This window comes from Scyliorhinus torazame, chromosome 12 (assembly GCF_047496885.1).
Source record: "Scyliorhinus torazame isolate Kashiwa2021f chromosome 12, sScyTor2.1, whole genome shotgun sequence".
NCBI classification, from domain to species: Eukaryota; Metazoa; Chordata; class Chondrichthyes; order Carcharhiniformes; family Scyliorhinidae; genus Scyliorhinus; species Scyliorhinus torazame.
Genome location: NC_092718.1, coordinates 200,032,783 through 200,048,858, shown reverse-complemented (window position 1 = coordinate 200,048,858; position 16,076 = coordinate 200,032,783).

Genomic DNA, 16,076 nt, shown 5'->3' with positions numbered 1-16,076 from the left:
TCAAGAATGGTTTTGGACATTGTGCTATAATCAGTGAAGATCCCCACTTCTGACCTTTTTATAGTCTTTATTGTCAAAAGTAGGCTTACATTAACACTGCAATGAAGTTATCGTGAAAAGCCCCTAGTCGCCACACTCCGGCGCCTGTTTGGGTACACAGAGGGAGAATTCAGAATGTCCAATTCACCTAACAAGCACGTCTTTCAGGACTTGTGGGAGGAAGCCGGAGCACCCAGAGGAAACCCACGCAGACATGGGGAGAACGTGCAGACTCCACACAGACAGTGACCCAAGCCAAGAATCAAACCTGGGACCCTGGTGCTGTGAAGCCATAGTGCTAACCACTATGCTACCATGTTGCCCACGGTGCTTTTGGTGGAAAGAAGGTTATTGACGAAACAGCTGAAAACTCCTGCAGTGAAGACCTGAAGCTGAAATGACTGACTTCCAACAGCCACTGCAATCTTCCTTTCTGAGATATGACTCCAACCAATGGAGGGCTTTCCCCGATTCCCATTGCTAAAGCTCCTTGATGCCACATTCAGTCAAATGCTGCTTTGATATCATTTGACACGCAAATTCGTGAAGCGTTCCATATTTTTGCGGGCAGCACGGTAGCATTGTGGATAGCACAATTGCTTCACAGCTCCAGGGTCCCAGGTTCGATTCCGGCTTGGGTCACTGTCTGTGCGGAGTCTGCACATCCTCCCTGTGTGTGCGTGGGTTTCCTCCGGGTGCTCCGGTTTCCTCCCACAGTCCAAAGATGTGCGGGTTAGGTGGATTGGCCATGATAAATTGCCCTTAATGTCCAAAATTGGCCTTAGTGTTGGGTGGGGTTACTGGGTTATGGGGATAGGGTGGAGGTGTGGACCTTGGGTAGGGTGCTCTTTCCGAATGGCCTCCTTCTGCACTGTAAATTCTATGATCTATGAATTCTGTGATCAAGGGTAGTCACTCTCACCTCATCTCTGGCATTCAGTTCTTTTGTCCATGTTTGAACCAAATATGTAATGAGGTCAAAAGCTGGATGGCCATGGCAGAACCCAAACTGAGCTTGATAGCACTGATAATGATCCCTTCCACTACTTTTCTGATGATCAGAGTAGACTGATGGGGCAGTAATTGGCTGCGTTGGATTTGTCCTGCTTTTTGTGTGCAGGACATACCTGGATAATTTTCCATATTCCTGGGTAGATGCCATGGATCATTTACTCAGCAATTCTGGCTGATGATTGTAGCAGTTGCTTTACACTTATCTTTTGCACTGATGTGCTAGGCTTCCCCTTCATTGAGGATGGGGATATTTGTGGAGTCTTCGCCTCCACTCCAGCAAGCTTCTTAATTGTCCACCACCATTCACGGTTTGATGTGGTTGGACATCAGAGTTTAGATCTGATTCATTGATGGCTTGGTGGTAATGGCAGAATGGGGGATATGGGGGAGTGCAATTCTGCTGTTGCACAGCACTTCATAATTGCCCAGTCTTGAGCTGCTAGCTCTGTTTGAAATCTATCCCATTTAGCACAATGGTAGTGCCACACAACATGATGGAGGTGAGGTATTCTCAATATGAAGATAGGACTTTGTCTCCACAAGGACTGAGCGGTGGTCACTCCTTCCAATATTGTCATGGACATAAGTATCTATGATAGGCAGGTTGATGAGGTTGAGGTCAAGTTTCCCCCTCTTGTTAGTTTCCTTACCTGCTGCTGTCAGATTCAGTCTAGCTACTATGTCCTTTAGCACTTGACCAGCTCGGTCAATAGTGATGCTACTGAGCCGCTCTTGTGATGGACATTGAAGTTCCCACCCAGAGTACATTCTGTGCCCTTGTTACCCTCAGTGCTTCCTCCAAGTGGCATTCAACATGGAGGAGTACTGATTCACAGCTGAAAGGGAGGGTGGTGTGAGCTAAGTGGTAATCAGCAGAAGGTTTCCTTGCTCATGTTTGACCTGATGTCATGTAAGCTCATGGGTCCGGAGTCGATGTTGAGGGATCCCAGGGAAATTCGCTCCTAACTGTATACCACTATGTCACCGCCACCTCTGATGGCTCTGTCCTGCCGCCTGGACACGAATTGTGATAGTGGTGTCTGGGACATTGTTTGTAAGTTATGATACTGTGAGTATGACTATATCAGGCTGTTGCTTGACCACTCTGTGAGACAGCTCTCCCAAATTTGGCACAAGCCCCCAGATGCTAGTGAGGAGGACTGTGCAGGGTCGACAAGGCTGGGTTTACCGTTGTCGTTTCCGGTGCCTAGGTCGATGCCGGGTTGTCCGTCCGATTTCATTCCTTTGGGGCATTTTAGAAGTTTGATACAACTGAGTGGCTTAATTGCTATGCCATTCAAGAGTCAACCACATTGCTGTGGGTCTGGACTTACATGTAGGCCTGGTCAGGTAAGGATGGCAGATTTCCATAAAAGAGCATTAGTGGACCAGAGTGCTTTTTATGGCAATGGTTCCATATTCATCGCTAGACTATTACTTCCAGATTTAAAAAAAATTGAATTCAAATTCCATCACCTGCCATGGTGTGTTTCGAACCCAGGTCTCCAAAGCACTACCCTCGGTCTCTGAATTACAAGTCCGTCAACAATATCACCACACAAGTCTCGGTGGGCAAGAAAAACACAGAATACAAATAAATCAATCATTGATGTTGAACCATAGGTTCGCAAGGCCATAAAACAGCAACAAAACACTCAGCCTTAGTTCTCACAGGCTGGTTTAGCTCTGTAGGCTAGACAGCTGGTTTGTGATACAGAAGAAGGCTAGCAGTGCAGGTTCAATTCCCGTACCAGCTGAGAATTCTGAATTCTCCATCCGTGTACCCGAACAGGCGCCCAAATGTGGCGGCTAGGGGCTTTTCACAGTAACTTCATTACAGTGTTAATGTAAGCCTACTTGTGACAATAAAGATTATTTTTTTAGGGGGATAGAATTGAAATTGAGTGATGTTCTGCAAAATCTGTAGTGATCCTTGGTTAGACCACAATTAGAGAACTGTGTGTAGTTCTAGGTGCCATGTTATAAAAACGATATCGAGGCAGTGGAGAGGGTGCAGAGAATGTTTACAGGAGCGAATTGACAAGCTGAGTCTATTTTCTCTTGAACGTAGAAAGTTGAGGGATGACCTATGAGTGATCTTTCAAATATTGATAGAGTGGATACAGGGAGAATGTTTCCTCTTGTGGGGTAGAGCATAATAGCGGCCATCGATGGAAGATAGTCACCAAGAAATTGGAGAGGGAATTCAGAAGCAACCTCTTTGGTGAGAAAGTGGAACTCATTATCACAGGAAGTGGCTGAGGTGAATACTACAGGTGCCATTTTAAGGGGCGGTTACTCAGGCATATGGAGGAGAAGGGAATGGTGGATTACACCGACAAATTGAGCTGAGGAAGGTTGGGAGGAGACGCGAGTGGAGCATAAATGGGACCGAATGGCCGGTTTCTGTGTCCTATATCATATGCAGGGTAGAATTAACTCTCTGCAGATATCTGGCAATGGTGTCTGAGAGCCGGTAGGCCGAGCCCTCTGGCGGAAGGCCTAGTTCACTTTGAGGGCCAGGCCTCACCACCTTAGCAGGAGTGAGCTGCAATCCCTGGACATCTTGCTGGCTGCCAGTCACCCTGTTTGAGCCAGACTCCAGCCGAGCCGTTGATGTAATGTCCCTACTTAAAATGGCGGCAGTGCAGGTACAGGCTAGTAAGATACCCGTGCCAACGGTGTTCTCTGCTATGGACCCACTTTCACCAGTGGAGGGTACTAAAAAATACCTGATGGTGCCAGGCAGAACAGATGTATTGCAGTTACAATAACTGTACACGTGCGTGATTCTATCTCATTCATCCAACCAGAAAGATTCAATCAAATTATTTCAAAATCTCTTGATATGAACACTGCCTTTTTGAAATCACCTCAGGGCATCGTACATTTTAAATTCTGCTCATGCATTTTCGACTGGCATAGAAAATATTACAATGACTTCTCTTCAAATGAAATACCTTTTGTGACAAAGTCTTAAAGAGTCACTGTTTAGTTTATTAATTTCAAGATATGTAGCCAGATTTCTGGAGTCAGAGATAGGAGGAGGGGCCGGGAGAGAGGGCGATGGAGCAAACTGGAAGCCTTTTCTTCTGTTAACTCTGTAATATATAGAGGCTATTAACTGGTGAGCTGGATCCCGCAGCTCTAATAGCGAAGAATAGTAATGTTTGCCCCAATCCCCAAGCCGATATCTCTCAAGGGATGACTATACGGAGCCATTCTCTGAATAATGTAATATCTGTGCTTAACCTTGGATTAGAATTCTAGTGGCTGTTTGTGAGCAATGTTTTATGTCCCTTGTGAGACTCCATTTCAGATTGGTATCCCAAAATGGTCTTGACGTGGCTCCATCACTCAAAGGAGGTGAACCTGCAATGTGCAAAAACAACGTAAGAATTTATTGCAATAAGACATTAGGAAATTGGCAACTTAAACAGAATATATGCCTCTTAATTCAAAGTCATTTCATTTGAATGAACTGACAAGTCAAATTTGTTGCGCATTAAATTCCCACTTTATTGCGTTATTTACGTTATTAATTCAGATTGTTAAATAATTCATTCTTTAAACAAGAAAAGAGTGAACAATTAGCAACAGAGCGCCCAACTGGATGAGTCACTGTTACTAGCAACCCATTGGCCTGGTTGGATTAACTGACAATGGTCTCACTCTTCCAACTTTTCCCATTTTGTTAAGAGAAGGGTTTTGGGTGCTTGAAATCAGGGACGGGCAACCTAGGCCGGTGACTGGGCCACATTAGTGGCCCTCTTTCCTCTCAGCGAGCCGCAAATTGAAATCGGGCATGTTTACCGACCATGATCCCATGAATAAGATTGAATACATTGAATGCACGCCAAATATTTCAGAACAAGCTATAGAAAATGCTGAGTCATTCATACGTTAATAAAACTCAACTTCAAATGGTAAAAACAAAATAAATGTTTACATTTTGATTGAACGCAGAGGGAGCACACGGCTCTCACAGTTGAAGTTCATAGAATCAGAGAATTTACAGTGCAGAAGGAGTATAGGAATGAGATAGAAAATCTGGTGAACTGGTGCGACGACAATAATCTCTCCCTCAATGTGAACAAAACGAACAAGATTATCATCGACTTCAGGATGCGTAGTGGAGAACATTCCCCTGTCTACATCAATGGGAATGAAGTAGAAAGAGTCGAGAGCTTCAAGATTTTAGGTGTACAGATCACCCCCCCATGCCGACACTACAGTTAAGAAAGCCTACCAACGACTCTACTTTCTCAGAAGACTGAGGAAATTTGGCATGTCAGCTACGACCCTCACCAACCTCTACAGATGCACCATAGAAAGCATTCTTTCTGGTTGTATCACAGCTTGGTATGGAGCCTGCTCTGCCCAAGACCGCAGGATACTACAAAAGGTTGTGAATGTAGCCCAGTCCAACACGCAAACCAGCCTCCCATCCATTGACTCTCTCTATAATTCCCGCTGCCTCAGAAAGGCAGCCAGCGTAATTAAGGACCCCACACACCCCGGACATACTCTCTTCCACCTTCTTCCGTCAAGAAAAAGATACCAAAGTTTGAGGTCACGTACCAACCGACCCAAGAACGGCTTCTTCCCTACTGCCATCAGACTTTTGAATGGACCTACCTCGTATTAAGTTGATCTTTTCTCTACACCTTGCTATAATTGTAACATTATATTTTGCAGTCTCTCCTTCCTTCCCTATGCACGGCATGCATTGTTTGTACAGCATGCAAGAAACAATACTTTTCACTGTATACTAATACACGTGACAATAATAAATCAAATCAAATCAAATCATTCGGCCCATTGAGTCGGCCCCAGCCCTGGAAAGAGAACCCTACTTCAGCCCACATCTCCACCCTATCCCCGTAACTTCACCTAACCTTTTTCTTTGGACACTAAGGCCAATTTAGCATGGCCAATCCACCTAACCTGCACCTAATCTGGACTGTGTGAGGAAACCAAGCACCCGGAAGGAACCCATGCAGACAGGGGGAGAATGACTCCGCACAGACAGTGACCTAAGCCAGGAATTGAACCTGGGACCCTGGAGATGTGAAGCAGCAGTGCTAACCACTGTGCTACCGTGTCGCGCCCAGATGTTGCAAGCAATCAGCACGCACCTCACTTCACGTGCCCTTGCTTTACGTGCGAATCACTTCAGTCTTACTGGTAGGAAAAAAACTATGTGGATGGAACCAGTGGAATGTGGCAACTCTGCTTGTGGGCAACGATCAAATAAATGCCTCGTGGGCCGAGGCCAGAACCCAGATGGGCCGCATATGGCCCCCGCGGGGGCCACAAGTTGCCCACCACTGCTTCAAAGACTGGAATTACTCCTCCTGCCAGCTTCGCTGTTCCTTCAGACAATATATTCAGCGAGGCTTTATAAAATGTCATTAAGAATGAATTGTTTTGAATAATGAATTACAAAAGTGAATGATTTCAGGGCAGACAGATAGTTTTTTTTTTAAACCTTTCTCTGTTTTAAATCCCCAATTAAACCAGAGGATAAAAGAGAGCAAGACTTTGGAGAAATCAGCATTTTAGGATGTGAAGGCTCATGAAGCACCAATGCCTCCCTCCAGCATGTACAATAAGAGGAATCCAAGCTGACAATATTGTCCACAGTGAATCTCTCGAAGCAGTTAGCACATCTCCAGTGTCAGCCACACCTCCCATAATCTTAGTCAAACTTTCATTTGATTAATCTTTCAAGAACAGCACCATTAAAATAAATTTTAAACCTGGTGCACCTGGCTCACAATTCACGCAAGCTGTGTGATGGGATGTCCGTTGCTCACGGAACTTGTTATAACATGGCAAATGTGCGAAAGATCAAGGCTTCTGATGGAGGCATCCCTCATGAGGAGAGCACCCGATTTGACCTCACATTGTTTTCACCTGCTGAGCTATGGCCACGGGAGTGACTGTGGAGACAGGTATTTAATACTGGTGGAAAAATTATTTATAGTGCCATCGTACAGGTTTCAAGGAAGGGACTTGACTCACATCCTCAGCTCTTATCTGTTTTGCTCTACAACTGTGCATCAAGCAAAACTGCATGCAGCTAAGAGAGAGGAAATTGCATTTAGATAGCACCCTTCATGCGGTGCAATTAATACCCATAAAGTGCCATTGAAATGTGGGTCCCGGTCGAACTGACTCGTCGCGTCCGACTTGGGATGAGCTAAGGCCGTTTGCGAGCGGCCTCTCTAGAGAACTCTGAGTGGCATGGCGCAATGACAAATATTTCTCTCTCAATGCCAGAAAAACGAAAGAGCTATACATCGACTTGAGGAAGCGAAGTGTCGTACTCGCCCCTGTCTGTGTCAATGGTGCCGAGGTGGCGATGGTTGACAGCTTTGAATTCCTAGCTGTAAACATCACCAACAATCGAGGTCCACCCACATCGACTCTACGACCAAGAAAACACAGCAGCGCATACACTTCCTCAGGAAATTAAGGAAATTCGGCATATCCACAATAACTCTCACCAATTTTTATAGATTTACCATAGAAAGAATCCTATCTGGCTGCATCACAGCCTGGTAAGGCAACTGCTCAGCTCAAGACCGTAAGAAACTACAGAGAGTCGGCTGCACAGCCTAGTCCATCATGCAAACCTGCCTCCCATCCATTGACTCTGTCTGCACCTCCCGCTGCCTTGGGAAAAAGGGCAGCATAATCAAAGAAGGCCTCCCATCTAGATTGTTCTCTCTTCCAACCTCTTCAATCGGGCAGATGGTACAAATGTTTGAGAACACGCACCAATAGATTCAAAAACAGTTTCGTCCCCGCTGTTACCAGACTCCTGAATGGGCCTCTTATAGACTGAACTGATCTTTCTACACTTCTTCGCGACAGTTGTAACACTATATTCCGTATGCTGCATTGGATGTCTATGTTATATGTATTTAAATTGTATATTTATCGTTTATCCTCTGTTATTCAAGTATGGAACGATTTGTCTGGATTGTACGCAGAACAATGCTTTTCACTGTACCTCAGTACACATGACAATAAATCTAAATTTAAATCACAAGATTTGTGACGCCTCACGAGATCTAACCAATCCTTTTGAGATGTTGCGATCTGGATCTCGCCCTCACTTGGTGGGATCCAGATTTGCATATTTAAGTGAGCTGTTAGCCTCACATAAATATGTCTGCGCCAGAGTCTCCCAAGGCCCGGGATCAAACGGCAACACCAGGGAGGCCTCGCCGTTGGGCCTTTTAGTATTGGTCCACACAAACACAAGCTGAGCTCATCGGTGCAGGAAATGAAGCTAAGTGCGGCTTCGGTAGGGCGTTCCTCGCTGAGAACAGAAAAAAAAACAAGTGTCCCGTTTGATAGCGGGGTCATTCCCGGCGCTGCAGGAGCCATGAAACACACCGTCCAATGTGCCCAAATCAGGACTCTGTTTTTTCCCCGTTAAATCGCATCCGTAAACTCTGTTGTAATGCAGGCAACTTGCATACTGCAAGCTCCCACATTCACAAATTGAGTAAATGGTCAGTGCATCTGTTTTATATGTTGGTTGGTGATAAATATTCGTCGGGACGTTTGTTTTTCTCCAAATAGCACCAAGGATTCCTCTACTCCCCCCTGAGAGGACAGATGGGCCATCAGCTTAATCTCCCCACTTAAAGACAGCACCTCCAACAGTTCAGAACTCCCTCAGTTATCAAAACCATTCCCTGTTGCCATTATACTTGACACTGGCGACACGGTGGCACAGTGGCTAGCACTGCTGCCTCACAGCGGTAGAGACCCGGGTTCGAATCCGACCTTGGGTGACTGCCTTTGTGGAGTTTGCACGTTCTCCCCGTGTCTGCGTGGGTTTCCTCCGGGTGCTCCGGTTTCCTCCCACAGTCCAAAGATGTGCGAGTTAGGTGGATTGGATATGCTAATCTGCCCCCAGGTGGGGTTACAAGGATCGGATGGGGGTAATGGGGCTAGATAGGGTGGTCTTTCAGAAGGTCGATGCAGACTCGATGGGCCAAATGGCCTTCTTCTGCAGAGTAGGGATTCTATGAGTCCACCAGCTGGTTTTGTGAAGGGCGGCTACATGAGCAGCATGCAGGCACAAGCAGATGCAACTGGCAAGATCCAAACTATTCCTGCTCTTGTAGTAAGCTGGCCAAGCTCTGCACAGAGCCCTTATCTCCCAATACATAGGGACTGCCAGGAAAAACCCTGAAAAGCTTTAAAAATAGTGCGGGGCGAAGGTAGATAGAGAGAAACCCATTGGAGAAGGTTGGTTTGGAGAAATGTTGTTCATTGTTTTAGCTGCATAGGGTTTGGATATAAAGCTTGTATGTCATTTTCGACTCTCAGTCAGTCCTGTTCTCACACGCCAAGGACGCAGGTCCATGTTTAGAATCTGGACACTTATAAACATTAGTTTATAAGGCGGACAACTGATTCATCAGAAGCTGCACACAAATCTGACATCCTACCTGTAAACAAAATTCCTCATCGGTAAACAGTTTGCCTTCACATTATCTGTGAAGATGACACTGGGAATCTATCCTTGGGAGCTCAATAAATCAGTCCAGGTGGTGGCAGCTCCCAGGTCATTTTCTGCCTCACTAAATCCTGTCAGTGAGGCTTCGGATTTTGCTGGGTTGCAGAATGTAGACATATGCCTGTGTCATTCATTATCCTGGACTAGATTTTACCAGCCTCCTGGCAATGGGCTGGGATGCGGAAGGAGCCAGTAAAATGACGAGGGAAGGCGGGGGTTGGAGATTCCATCGTCGTTTCGCCACCATGCCAGTTTGCCAGCGAAGCATAACGTAGCAAATGGCCCTCCCCGCCCCCCACCCCCAACCCCCAGAGACCAACTGAGCCTCTCAAGTGAACCAAGGGCCTCGTCCCATCACCGCTGACATCTTAATCGCGGTGCCAGCTCCTCTGCCTCCTGGCGGCCTCCCAGCAGGATCAGGGCAGGCTCGGGCACTCTTTAGCCAACAGATGAACCCCCATGCCAACGGCGTCACAGGGCCTCATCAGCCACCTCTCTCACCAGGGCCTGACTGACAGGCCCTGATGCCCCCATGCTCCACTTGCCTGGTTGCTATGCCATCTGAATGACCAGCACCTCCTAGAGGCAGGAAGCAATCCTGAATAGGGAGAGCAGCCCCAACAACAAACAAGGCTGACCCCTGGAAAACGTGGGACTCCTGCTGCAAGAACAAATTGGCTGTGGTAACGGGGAACTTGAACTCTGGCCTTTGCTCCCGGGAAGTGATTGGATATTGACCTCCTGATGTTGTTGAGTTGTCCAAGTGATCTCTAGATGAGATACCCAAGTTCGAATTAACAACTCGCAAAGTGACCTACCTCGAGGGAACACTTGAAAAATGGTCAGCAAATGGAGATAGTAATCAACTTCTGAGAAAAATACAGTTCAAATGATTTGATTTTCTGTTATTAAAATAGAATAGAGCAAAGATAGAAAGAAATCACTTGCATTTGTACGCCACCCTTTCTGTCCTCTGGATATCCCAAAGCAGTCAGTGCATCATTTTTAAATGGCGCCCCAATCTCCCGACCCTCCAACGCGACCCCCGGATCCCCCCAACATCCCAACTCACAAGCCCTAGCACCCCACCTCATAGGGCAGGGCCTTGTGCCCGATTTCCAGCGTGGGAAAATGCCACCTGGGCCCCCTGGAAGTGCCAGGCTGGCACCCAAGTGGCAATGCCAGGATGCCCAGGCTGGCATTACCAAGGTGCCTAGGTGGCATCAGCATTGCCAGGGTATCACCCAGCCCCGATACCAACCAGACTGGGGCACCTCTTTCAGATTTGGGGCTCCTTTTCCGAGAGGACAAAAGACAATCCTTAATGTAATTTTGGTTCTCTGTGGTCTCGTCCAGGAGACGCTGAAGTTTTGTTGACACCTCACTGTAAGAATGTAAATTGTGCCTTGGCCAGGACTAAAGCGGAGACCCCGAAGTGGAAGAAGGACTGTTTGAAATGTCCTTATTTGCGTGATAATTTGGCATTTTGTACACATTACATATCAGCTTACCTGAAAAAAAGCCTGGAAAAGGACAGCAAGCTGCCTCGAGGCCGATCCACCTCGAAATGAAATGAAAATCGCTTATTGTCAAGAGTAGGCTTCAATGAAGTGACTGTGAAACGCCCCTAGTCGCCACATTCCGGCACCTGTTCGGGGAGGCTGGTAGGGGAAGAGAAGCAGACAAAAGCTCCAACCCAAGGAGAGAGGGAGAAACAGCTCATGGTGAGCCATAAGTAAATGGGCAGAAAGTGCCATGCCTGGAGAACTCTTTCCTCCCTGTGAACCTGATTCCATCAACAGAACTCACTGTTTTATTTTTATAAATTTAGAGTACCCAATTTTTTTTTTTCCCAATTAAGGAGCAATTTAGTGTGGCCAATCCACCTAACCTGCGCACCTTTTGGGTTGTGGGGGTGAAACCCGCGCAGACATGGGGAGAATGTGCAAACTCCACACGGACAGTGACCCAGGGCCGGGATTCGAACCCGGGTCCTCAGCACCGTAGTCCCAGTGCTAACCACTGCGCCACGCGCCGCCCTAAACAGAGCTCACTGTTAAAGCAACCTCTGGCAATTTGACAGCGGAAGCTTTCCCAGCTGCAGAGACAACTCTACGACCCCAAGACCTTCATTTCAGGCAACGGAATCTCTTGGCTTCAAAACATATCAGGCATGCACCGAATATGGACTAATCTTGATTTATATTTCCAAGGGACATCTTCAATTGAACAAAGAACAAAGAACAAAGAACAAAGAAATGTACAGCACAGGAACAGGCCCTTCGGCCCTTCAAGCCCGTGCCGACCATGCTGCCCGACTAAACTATAATCTTCTACACTTCCTGGGTCCGTATCCCTCTATTCCCATCCTATTCATGTATTTGTCAAGATGCCCCTTAAATGTCACTATCGTCCCTGCTTCCACCACCTCCTCCGATAGCGAGTTCCAGGCACCCACTACCCTCTGCGTAAAAAACTTGCCTCGTACATCTACTCTAAACCTTGCCCCTCTCACCTTAAACCTATGCCCCCTAGTAATTGACCCCTCTACCCTGGGGAAAAGCCTCTGACTATCCACTCTGTCTATGCCCCTCATAATTTTGTAGACCTCTATCAGGTCTCCCCTCAACCTTCTTCGTTCCAGTGAGAACAAACTGAGTTTATTCAACCGCTCCTCATAGCTAATGCCCTCCATACCAGGCAACATTCTGGTAAATCTCTTCTGCACCCTCTCTAAAGCCTCCACATCCTTCTGGTAGTGTGGCGACCAGAATTGAACACTATACTCCAAGTGTGGCCTAACTAAGGTTCTATACAGCTGCAACATGACTTGCCAATTCTTATACTCAATTTCCCGGCCAATGAAGGCAAGCATGCCGTATGCCTTCTTGACTACCTTCTCCACCTGTGTTGCCCCTTTCAATGACCTGTGGACCTGTACTCCTAGATCTCTTTGACTTTCAATACTCTTGAGGGTTCTACCATTCACTGTATATTCCCTGCCTGCATTAGACCTTCCAAAATGCATTACCTCACATTTGTCCGGATTAAACTCCATCTGCCATCTCTCTGCCCAAGTCTCCAAACAATCTAAATCCTGCTGTATCCTCCGACAGTCCTCATCGCTATCCGCAATTCCACCAACCTTTGTGTCGTCTGCAAACTTACTAATCAGACCAGTTACATTTTCCTCCAAATCATTTATATATACTACAAAGAGCAAAGGTCCCAGCACTGATCCCTGTGGAACACCACTGGTCACAGCCCTCCAATGAGAAAAGCATCCTTCCATTGCTACTCTCTGCCTTCTATGGCCTAGCCAGTTCTGTATCCACCTTGCCAGCTCACCCCTGATCCCGTGTGACTTCACCTTTTGTACTAGTCTACCATGAGGGACCTTGTCAAAGGCCTTACTGAAATCCATATAGACAACATCCACTGCCCTACCTGCATCAATCATCTTAGTGACCTCCTCGAAAAACTCTATCAAGTTAGTGAGACACGACCTCCCCTTCACAAAACCGTGCTGCCTCTCACTAATACGTCCATTTGCTTCCAAATGGGAGTAGATCCTGTCTCGAAGAATTCTCTCCAGTAGTTTCCCTACCACTGAAGTAAGGCTCACCGGCCTGTAGTTCCTGGGATTATCCTTGCTACCCTTCTTAAACAGAGGAACAACATTGGCTATTCTCCAGTCCTCCGGGACATCCCCTGAAGACAGCGAGGATCCAAAGATTTCTGTCAAGGCCTCAGCAATTTCCTCTCCAGCCTCCTTCAGTATTCTGGGGTAGATTCCATCAGGCCCTGGGGACTTATCTACCTTAATATTTTTTAAGACACCCAACACCTCGTCTTTTTGGATCTCAATGTGACCCAGGCTATCTACACACCCTTCTCCAGACTCAACATCTACCAATTTCTTCTCTTTGGTGAATACTGTGCAAAGTATTCATTTAGTACCTCGCCCATTTCCTCTGGCTCCACACATAGATTCCCTTGCCTATCCTTCAGTGGGCCAACCCTTTCCCTGGCTACCCTCTTGCTTTTTGTGTATGTGTAAAAAGCCTTGGGATTTTCCTTAACCCTATTTGTCAATGACTTTTCGTGACCCCTTCTAGCCCTCCTGACTCCTTGCTTAAGTTCCTTCCTACTTTCCTTATATTCCACGCAGGCTTCGTCTGTTCCCAGCCTCTTAGCCCTGACAAATGCCTCCTTTTTCCTTTTGACGAGGCCTACAATATCTCTCGTCATCCATGGTTCCCGAAAATTGCCGTATTTATCCTTCTTCCTCACAGGAACATGCCGGTCCTGAATTCCTTTCAACTGCCACTTGAAAGCCTCCCACATGTCAGATGTTGATTTGCCCTCAAACATCCGCCCCCAATCTATGTTCTTCAGTTCCCGCCTAATATTGTTATAATTAGCCTTCCCCCAATTTAGCACATTCATCCTAGGACCACTCTTATCCTTGTCCACCAGTACTTTAAAACTTACTGAATTGTGGTCACTGTTACCGAAATGCTCCCCTACTGAAACATCTACCACCTGGCCGGGCTCATTCCCAAATACCAGGTCCAGTACCGCCCCTTCCCTAGTTGGACTGTCTACATATTGTTTTAAGAAGCCCTCCTGGATGCTCATTACAAACTCTGCCCCGTCTCAGCCCCTGGCACTAAGTGAGTCCCAGTCAATATTGGGAAAGTTGAAGTCTCCCATCACCACAACACTGTTGTTTTTACTCTTTTCCAAAATCTGTCTACCTATCTGCTCCTCTATCTCCCGCTGGCTGTTGGGAGGCCTGTAGTAAACCCCCAACATTGTGACTGCACCCTTCTTATTCCTGATCTCTACCCATATAGCCTCCCTGCCCTCTGAGGTGTCCTCTCGCAGTACAGCTGTGATGTTCTCCCGAACCAGTAGCGCAACTCCGCCTCCCCTTTTACATCCCCCTCTATCCCGCCTGAAACATCTAAATCCTGGAACGTTTAGCTGCTAATCCTGCCCTTCCCTCAACCAGGTCTCTGTAATGGCAACAACATCATAGTTCCAAGTACTAATCCAAGCTCTAAGTTCATCTGCTTTACCCGTAATACTTCTTGCATTAAAACATATGCACTTCAGGCCACCAGACCCGCTGTGTTCAGCAACTTCTCCCTGTCTGCTCTGCCTCAGAGCCACACTGTCCCTATTCCCTAGTTCTCCCTCAATGCTCTCACCTTCTGACCTATTGCTCCCGTGCCCACCCCCCTGCCATACTAGTTTAAACCCTCCCGTGTGACACTAGCAAACCTCACGGCCAGGATATTTATGCCTCTCCGGTTTAGATGCATCCCGTCCTTCTTATACAGGTCACACCTGCCCCGGAAGAGCTCCCAGTGGTCCAGATAATGGAAACCCTCCCTCCTACACCAGCTGTTTAGCCACATGTTTAGCTGCTCTATCTTCCTATTTCTAGTCTCACTGGCACGTGGCACAGGGAGTAATCCCGAGATTACAACCCTCGAGGTCCTGTCTTTTAACTTTCTGCCTAGCTCCCTGAACTCCTGCTGCAGGACCTCATGCCCCTTCCTGCCTATGTCGTTAGTACCAATATGTACAACGACCTCTGCCTGTTTGCCCTCCCCCTTCAGGATGCCCTCTACCCGTTCGGAGACATCCTGGACCCTGGCACCAGGGAGGCAACATACCATCCTGGAGTCTCTTTCACGTCCACAGAAGCGCCTATCTGTGCCCCTGACTATAGAGTCCCCTATTACTATTACTCTTCTGCGCTTTGACCCTCCCTTCTGAACATCAGAGCCAGCTGGGGTGCCACTGCTCTGGCTGCTGCTGTTTTCCCCTGATAGGCTATCCCCCCCGACAGTATCCAAAGGGGTATATCTGTTCGAGAGGGGGACAACCACAGGGGATTCATGCACTGACTGCCTGCCCTTTCTGGTGGTCACCCATTTCTCTGCTTGCACCTTGGGTGTGACCACATTTACATAACTGCGATCTATGACGCTTTCCGCCACCTGCATGCTCCTAAGTGCATCCAATTGCTGCTCCAACCGAACCATGCGGTCTGTGAGGAGCTCCAGTTGGGTGCACTTCCTGCAGATGAAGACATCCGGGACGCTGGAAGCCTCCCGGACCTGCCACATCTCACAGTCAGAGCACAGCACCCCTCTAACTGACATTGCGTCAATTAATTAAAATTTAAATTAAAAATTTTTTTTTTTTTTGAATATTTTTTTTTTTTTAAATTTCAAAGTTACTGTTAACTATCTGTTTCCTAGCACTAGATTTCTAATAGAAATGCGAAAGCTAAATATAGTACTCTCCGATCTCTGGCTTAGATGTCCCTCTAAATTATAATTAAGTAATTATGTTTAATTAGTTACCAATGCTCAATTTTTTTTTAATTTAGTGTAGAATCCCAACCAGGCACTCAGGCCACAGCTTTTCTGTGATGTCACTTCAGTTTCCCCCCGACACA